The sequence below is a fragment of the Vicugna pacos genome, unplaced genomic scaffold, assembly GCF_048564905.1.
Source record: "Vicugna pacos unplaced genomic scaffold, VicPac4 scaffold_21, whole genome shotgun sequence".
Classification (NCBI taxonomy): domain Eukaryota; kingdom Metazoa; phylum Chordata; class Mammalia; order Artiodactyla; family Camelidae; genus Vicugna; species Vicugna pacos.
Window position 1 is genome coordinate 19,700,082 of NW_027328742.1, and position 8,218 is coordinate 19,708,299.

Below are 8,218 nucleotides of genomic sequence, written 5' to 3' on the forward strand. Positions count from 1 at the left end.
CTGGTCTAAGCTTCTACTCACCATGGTCTAGGTACAAATTCTCTCCCTGGCCCTTTGGGCACCAGTGCTGACTTTCATTGCTCTCCTGTCTTCCTCTACAGGCAAGTCCCTGCACAGGGAAGAGAGGAGAGATCTTTTCAAGAGGCAAAAAGGAAGTTGGGGGGGCTAAAGTAAACAGTCAGTCAGAGGAACTGAGAGTTCAAACTAGAGTTGGTTTTCTGTTGGCTGAGCTGTGACAATCTCTCATTAGCTGAACTGTTGACGGGCAAGAAGAGGAAGTCTTTCTTCTTCCTGTTGGGCTCTGCTATCTTATTAGGGAAAAAGAGCTTCCCCTTTTTTGCCTCCCAATTGTATTTTAATTGAAATTTCTGTTTATTAATTTTTACTGGTGTTGCTGATGTAGAGATTGTCACTATTGCTGAGAGTTTAAAAAGGCACCTCTATAAGTTAATGAGGCAGAAAAGATGAAAAAGTCACCACCACAGTAGCTCCTGCTACTGAGGCACATGTGTCTGGTAAGAATGGATGGAGAATGGGTGAAAGAACTTTACCACAGAAAAGCAACACCTGGTTGTACCATTGTTCCCCAGCACAACCAGTGAGATGCAAGAGAATGGCTCTGCCTCATTCCTACCTTCCATTTCTTCTCAAAGTAAACCCAACTGGTGGAACCCAATTCTCTTCTGGAATCTTAGTGGCCAGAAAGTCTAGGAATGTTTTTAGCTTTCTAGTTTCTTCAACTTGAAAGGAGATAGAATGGAGTTAGAGAGAATAAATTCTCACTCTTCCTCAGTCTGTGCTCACAAGGGATTTACAAGCTTAATGAAATGACAAGATTAACATAATGTAACAAGATTAGAGATGGGGCATGTGCTAAATGGAGTATTATGGCTTAAGGTCAATAGAAGATCAGAGAACAAGGGGATTAGAGTACATTGGAAAATTCAGAGAAAGTTTCATGGAAGAACTCAGCTTTCAGTTGGGGCTTAAAAAGATGGTAAGAATTGAGCAAACATAGAAAATAAAAAGGTGTTTCATGCAGGTGGACGATAAGAACAAAGGCCTGGATTTAATGCACATGACAGCAGGTAGGTAGTCTGATTCTTGCAAAACACAATCAAGGGTGGTGATAACAGAATTTCAAAATACAAAGGACTTTAAAAATTGTAATAAAAGATTAAATACATTGCATGTGGGTATACATGTACTAAATGTCCATAATACGCAGTTATATAATTATGTAAAATAATGGATGTTATTGTCAATCAGCAGATTTGTTTCTTTGCTGAATGATGAAGGACCTAGACTGAAGTACAGAAATATACATGCTCCCAGATATCTCAGTAGCTTCTTCCCCCGAACCCTGGTCATACTCGTGCAGGCACTGTGACAGTCTTCAGACTTGCACTGGTTCCCTTATGACAAAAAGACGCTTTCCCTGAACTCTCTAACCTTGGTGCCTCCTTCCCCGTTGCGGGGCTACGCTTGTCCTCCTGTCTTCCCAGCCACTGCCTGTGATCCTGTTTCTCAATGGGCAATTTTGTCAGTGTCGTGTAAACCTGTTTAATTTTGAGTCGTGCATATCCTGGAAACTGCCTGCTACTTTGTCTCCTCATTCAGATCATGTCTTCATCCATTTCAAGATATTAATAGTAATAATAATCACTTACTGAGTACATGTTATATTTCAGGAAATCTACTAGATGCTTTCCAAATACCATTTCAAATCCAAATATGTTTTTCTTCCCATTTCATAGATGAAAGAACCAATGAGATTTATTTATTTAACCCCAGAGCTTGTAGACTTTCCACTATATCACAAATATCAAAACAAAACATATTTCCTTTATATTCTAGTAACTCAGATCTCACAGCTTACAAAGTGTTGCTGTTGTTCGTAATCTCATCTGATCCTCAGACTAAGCCTGCAAATGAGAAAGGTGGAGAATTACACTCTTGTTTTTTGTAGATTGGAGAAGCAACTAACTTCTAAGTCACCTGCCCTAGCAAGCTGAGTGTTCGATAACCATTATAATACCTTGGTAAAGTCTTAGATGAAGTAAGTTTTATTCCATATGCATTAGATGGATGGACACATAGATAAATTGTTAGGTAAATGGGTTCACTTAAGGATTTGAAGGATCTGAAGTTTAGAGAAATCGAAAGCTTAGAGAATTGAAAGTTTGGAAACTTTCTAATATCACAAGGAATATATGTATTCTGTTACAGTATAAAATGACAATAAAGTTATGATAAAACATTTTCTTATATAATTGATTCATTCTTGACTGCAGTTATTCATGACCTCTACCTGCACATGAATGTCACATCTCACATTTTAGACAAAGGAAACAAATCAAACATCAGTCATCTTTCTGGGTCTCTAGCCGATCTCTAATGTTGTCTGTTAGTAAGTGCATTACTTTCAATAGTGGAAGAGTCAAAAGAACCTTGCTGGCTTTCTTTCCCCCAGTTGGCTCTTTACTGCTAAGGATCTCAGAAAAGTGCGCTTCAGCCAACTTATACATACATGTTTATATTATGTTGGAAGATGACTTTTCTATTGAGGTTCACTATGTATGTAGGTTGTTGTTTTTGAAAGTGCTAATAAAAGTGGTAACCTCAGAAAATAAAGCTTAACCTCAAATTTTTAAAAAATAGAATTTTAGTTATTTGTCAGGATGTGGGAAAGAATTATAACTTCACAATGACCTCCAGTTCTCAAATTTCATCTTTCAGCAATTAGACTCCACAACCAGCCTGCCCTTTTCCAATCAAGAAACAAAAATTTATGCCTATGTGGCATCAAAAATTCCTTGGTTATAATCAAGAGGAACATAAAGGTGAACACTTTCATTAGTGCATGTCATGAACATTGTAGAAAAAGGAATTATAACCCACCCCAGTCCTATCCATCTTCCCTGAGGAGCCATTTAAATGAAAAGGAAAAGAGAGAAGAATCCTTAATCCTTAGTTTTTCGGTTACTCCAACTCCTTGAAATAAGTTTTAAAGTTACACAGGAAAGTTCTCAAGGAACAGCACAGCCTGCTTGATCTAAGTGGGAGCCATGTACAAAAACTGTAAGTTAGAGACTAATTACATCAGGAATAATGCTTTCAATTTTAAAACCAGTGCTATTGATTGAAATCCAAGAGACAGATGTGAGTCTTATGCCTCAATGTGAGTTAATACATTTTTCCATATATTTAATTAATTATGGCCATCGCAAGACAAAGAAAATTAAGGATAATGTACCATTTGTTCAGGCCTCATTTAACACTTCATAATTACATAAAATTTATATGAAAATTCAGATATTTCGCTTTCAAATCACAGGGAAGGAACTTTGTAGCTTAACCTTAAATTAAAAATTGTTGGTAAATAATCAGTTGTTGGTTGAATAATATATTACCACTTCTGTAAAGGGCACAGAATCACCTTTTAGACTAGTAGATTTATTAATAGATATCCAAGCTGTCATTGATATGTGTGTCTTTCTCAAAGGAGTAAATTTTCAAGTTGTCAACTCCTAAACTGTGTTGAATAAAATTAGATTTTCTTAACTTGTTGTGGATTAAATTAACATATATTTGATGTTACATAGGGCATGGCATTCCAGATTTTTACATTTGACCCTTGAACAACAAGGGGGTTAGACTGCCTCCCTGTTGTGCAGTCAAAACTAATAGTTGTATAATTTATAGTAGGCTCTCCATATGTGTTTTGTCCATTTCTGCAGTTCTGCATCTGTGGTTTCAAACAGCAATGGGTTGTGTAGCACTGTAGCATTAACTATGGAAAAAAATCCATATGTACGTGGACCCGCACAGTTCAAATACATGTTGTTCAAGGATCAATTATATTTTCTTACACATTTTGATATTGAAAATTTTCATTATGCTGTCTTCACACGTTTTATATTATCTCATTTAATTCTTATAATCACACAAATGGTCTTATTTGTATGTACAACCGTCCCTGCTTTCCTGTTGAAACAAACTAAATTCAGTATCACACAGCTGGAATTTGGCTGGGCTGCCAGTTACACCTAGCTTTGTCTAATTTCCAGTTTTTGATAGATTGCATATCTGACTTAAAATCTTCATATCTCCCTGAATCCATGCCTTTATAGGGCTTCCTACTATTGTCTGGTGAACTGAGTTTATCTGTGGGACTTGCTTTGACCAATGGAATTTCAGCAGGCATGATACAAGCAAAGTTTGATCTGAGTTTATGCAATGGGACTTGGTCACTTGTGGCTCTCTCATTGCCAGCAGAAGAACATTCTCAGCCAGTCTTCTGGTTCCAGAAAGAAAATGAGACATGAAGAGGAGAACCTCTCTGGGTAAGCTGCCCAGAATAAGTGGTAAAGAACAGAATTTCTCAGACTAGCAAACTGCAGAGGAGTAAATTCAGTCAACCCAGCTAAATTCAGCCTAGACCAACTATGCCTGTGGTGTTTACAGATGTGTGAGCTGAAAGGATAAATAATCTTTGTTTTGCGTGATGGGGTGATTTGCTATGTTGCAATTGATAACCTACACAAAATTGTATGCTTTTTCCCTAGCATCTTGCAGATAATGAAATGAAACACAATACCTGATAGAAGCTTACAGAAGTGTTGAGATATCTTTGCTATCCTTGGGTAAGGAAAGTTTAACACTAATGTTAAGAAGCAGGAGGAGAGGGACCAAGATAGTGTCATAGGAGTCACCTAAACTTTTCCTTCCCATGGACACACTGACTTTACAGTGACACATGGTACAATTCCCTTTAAAAGAAATCCACAAACTAGCTGAGTGGCTCCTACACATCCTGGAGAATGTCATTCTAAGTGAAGTAAGCCAGAAAGAGAAAGAAAAATACCATAAGAGGTCACTCATATGTGGAATCTAAAACAAACCAACAAACCAACAAACAAAGCATAAATACAAAACAGAAACAGACTCCTGGACATAGAATACAAACTTGTGGTTGCCAAGGAGGTGGAGGGTGGGAAGGGATAGACAGGATTTTAAAATTGTAGAATAGATAAACAAGGTTATACTGTATAGCACAGGGAAATACACACAATATCTTATGGTAGCTCACAGAGAAAAAATGTGACAATGAATATACGTATGTTCATGTATAACTGAAAAATTGTGCTCTACACTGGAATCTGACACAAAATTGTAAAATGATTACAAATCAATAAAAAAAAAGGCTTTGTGGAGAAAGCCGTCTGGCCTGGTTGGTAAAAGATGAGAAGATATTTACCAATAAATGTGAATGAAAAGTATTTTATATACAGATTAAATAAATATCATGAATAGATTTGTAGAGATTAGATGTAGAGTCCACTGAGCCCACAGTTAATGGCCTGGTTTGGTCTGAGTATAGGTTATTTAGTCAGTGGGGAAGAATGTGTTACGTGTATAGAAACGTTGGCATCAGATTGTGATGGACTTTGATGCCAAGCTAAAGAGCTGACACTTAATTTTACAAACAAGTAGAACCTATAAAAAGAAAAGCCATAAAATATCCATCATCTAATTTTGTTTTTGTTTTATGTTGTTCTTGTTTTGTTGACTGTATGTATCGTAGAAGCATGTCCATTTCAGTGTCTCTTGCCGTCAGCTCCTAGAAGACAGAAATTACACAGTAACTCATGGAGCCTAAGAATTCACCTTTGTACCTGCCGGGGGCTAATCTAAGCACTTGACTTGTATTATATCCTCATAGTAACCCTCGGAGGTAGGCACTATTACCTTCATTTAATACAATGAGGCTGGCACTGAGCAGAAAGCAACCTAGATAAGGTAATGGCCTGGAAAGTCATAAAACTGATACATGAACCAGTTGCCAAAACACACCCTCCTTCTTAAGCTTACTGAATTGAGACTGGAGGACAGAGTTTTGGATGAACTAGAAGAGGCAGCTTTATTTCTTTGTTGGAAAAAGGAGACAAGTGGGCTAATACTTCCAAGACTGTGAGCCTGCTGAGGAGGGGAGGTGTGGGCAGGGGGTGGTTTATAGCAAAAGTTCAAGGAACAGGCCTAGTTTCCATAGAGATCACATACAGGGCAACAAATTGTTGAACCTCCACCTCCAGCTCCTCCTACTTCACCTCCCCTCCTCCTTCTCCACCTCCTCCTCCTCCTCCACATCCTCCTCCACCTCCACCTACTCCTCCTCCACCAACTCCTCCTCCACCTCCTCCTTCTCCTCCACCTCCTCCTACTTCTCCTCCACCACCACCTCCTCCTCCTCCACCACCTCCTCCTCCACCACCTCCTCCATCTCCTGCTCCTCCATCTCCTCCTCCTCCACCTCCTCCTCCTCCTCCACCTCCTCCTCCTACACCTCCACCTCCTCCACCTCCTCCTTTTCCTCCTCCAATTCCTCCACTTTCTCCTCCACCTCCTCCTCCTCCAATTCCTCCTCCAATTCATCTTCCACCTCCTCCTCCTCCACCTACTCCTCCACCTCCTCCTCCTCCACCTACTCCTCCATCTTCTCTTCCTCCAATTCATCCTCCACATTCTCCTCCTCCTAATCCTCCTCTTCCAACTCCTCCTCCACCTCCTCCTCCTCCTCCTCCAATTCCTCCTCCACCTACTAATCCTCCTCCACCTCCTCCACCTCCTCCTCCACCTCCTCCTCCTCCACCTCCTCCTCCTCCACCTCCTCCTCCTCCTCCTCCTCCTCCTCCTCCAACTCCTTCTCCTCCACATCCTCCTCCACCTCCTCCTCCTCCACACCTTCTGCCACCTCCTCCACCTTCTCCTCCTCCACCTCCTCCTCCACCTCCTCCTCCACCTCCTCCTCCACCTCTTCCTCCTCCACATCCTCCTCCTCCAAATCCTCCACATCCTCCTCCTCCAAATCCTCCACATCCCCCTCTTCCACATCCTTCTCCTCCACATCCTCCTCCTCCACCACCTACTCCTCCACCTCCTCCTCCTCCACCTCCTCCTACTCCTCCACATCCCTTTTTAGGTAGAGAAAGGTAGTACTGCTCTTCCTGATACTAGAAACCAGGAAAGAACTGAGCGTACTTTGAGATTTCATCGAAAGACTGCTTCTAGCTCTTTTCATTAGAGGCTAAATGCTGCACCAGTGTTAAATCCACTTCCAGCTTGATTTATCCAGTTAATTCTCCATAATTCAATTCTGGAACTCCTTGCAGGCTATCTGAAGACTGGCAGCAATTACCTTCTTTGTTAATAGTTGCGTATGAAGTAGCTTTAATTAAATATTATTTTGGAAATAAGAAATAATCTTGAAGATTATTTTAAAAATCCTCCTCCACCTCCACCTCCTCCTCCACCTCCTCCTCTTCCTCCACCTCCTCCTCCTCCTCCTCCACATCCTCCTCCTCCATCTCCTCCTCCACCTCCTCCTCCTCCACATCCTCCTCCACCTCCTCCTCCTCCACATGCTCCTCCTCCACATCCACCTCCTCCACATCCTCTTCCTCCAACTCCTCCACATCCTCCTCCTCCAAATCCTCCTCCTCCACATCCTCCTCCTCCACATCCTCCTCCTCCACATACTCCTCCACCTCCATCTCCTCCACCACCTCCTCCTCCTCCACCACATTCCTTTTTAGGTAGAGAAAGGTAGTACTGCTCTTTCTGATCCTAGAAACCAGGAAAGAAATGAGCGTACCTTGAGATTCCATCAAAGACTGCTTCTGGTTCTTTTCATTAGAGGCTAAATGCTGCACCACTGGTAAATCCACTTCCAGCTTGATTTATCCAGTTAATTCTCCATAATTCAATTCTGGAACTCCTTGCAGGCTATCTGAAGACTGGCAGCAATTACCTTCTTTGTTAATAGTTGCGTATGAAGTAGCTTTAATTAAATATTATTTTGGAAATTAGAAACAATCTTGAGGATTATTTTAATAATCCTCCTCCACCTCCTCCTCCTCCTCCACCTCCTCCTCCACCTCCTGCTCCTCCTCCACATCCTCCTCCTCCACATCCTCCTCCTCCACATCCTCCTCCTCCACCTCTTCCACATCCTCCTCCTCCAAATCCTCCACACCCTCCTCCTCCAAATCCTCCACATCCTCCTCCTCCGCATTCTCCACATCCTTCTCCTCCACATCCTCCTCCTCCTCCACCTCCTCCTACTCCTCCACATTCCTTTTTAGGTAGAGAAAGGTAGTACTGCTTTTCCTGGTCCTAGAAACCAGGAAAGAACTGAGCGTACTTTGAGATTCCATCG

The 8,218-nt window shown here is 41.2% G+C and overlaps 1 long non-coding RNA gene across 1 annotated transcript; it reads right to left on the reverse strand.

Moving 5' to 3' along the window:
- Positions 1-5,267: 5,267 nt before the first annotated feature.
- Positions 5,268-7,837, reverse strand: LOC140694265 (uncharacterized). The gene is made up of 2 exons (XR_012070008.1): positions 7,655-7,837; positions 5,268-5,623 (listed from the first exon to the last, which is right to left on the reverse strand). It is a non-coding gene; the product is annotated as an uncharacterized lncRNA (long non-coding RNA).
- Positions 7,838-8,218: the final 381 nt, after the last annotated feature.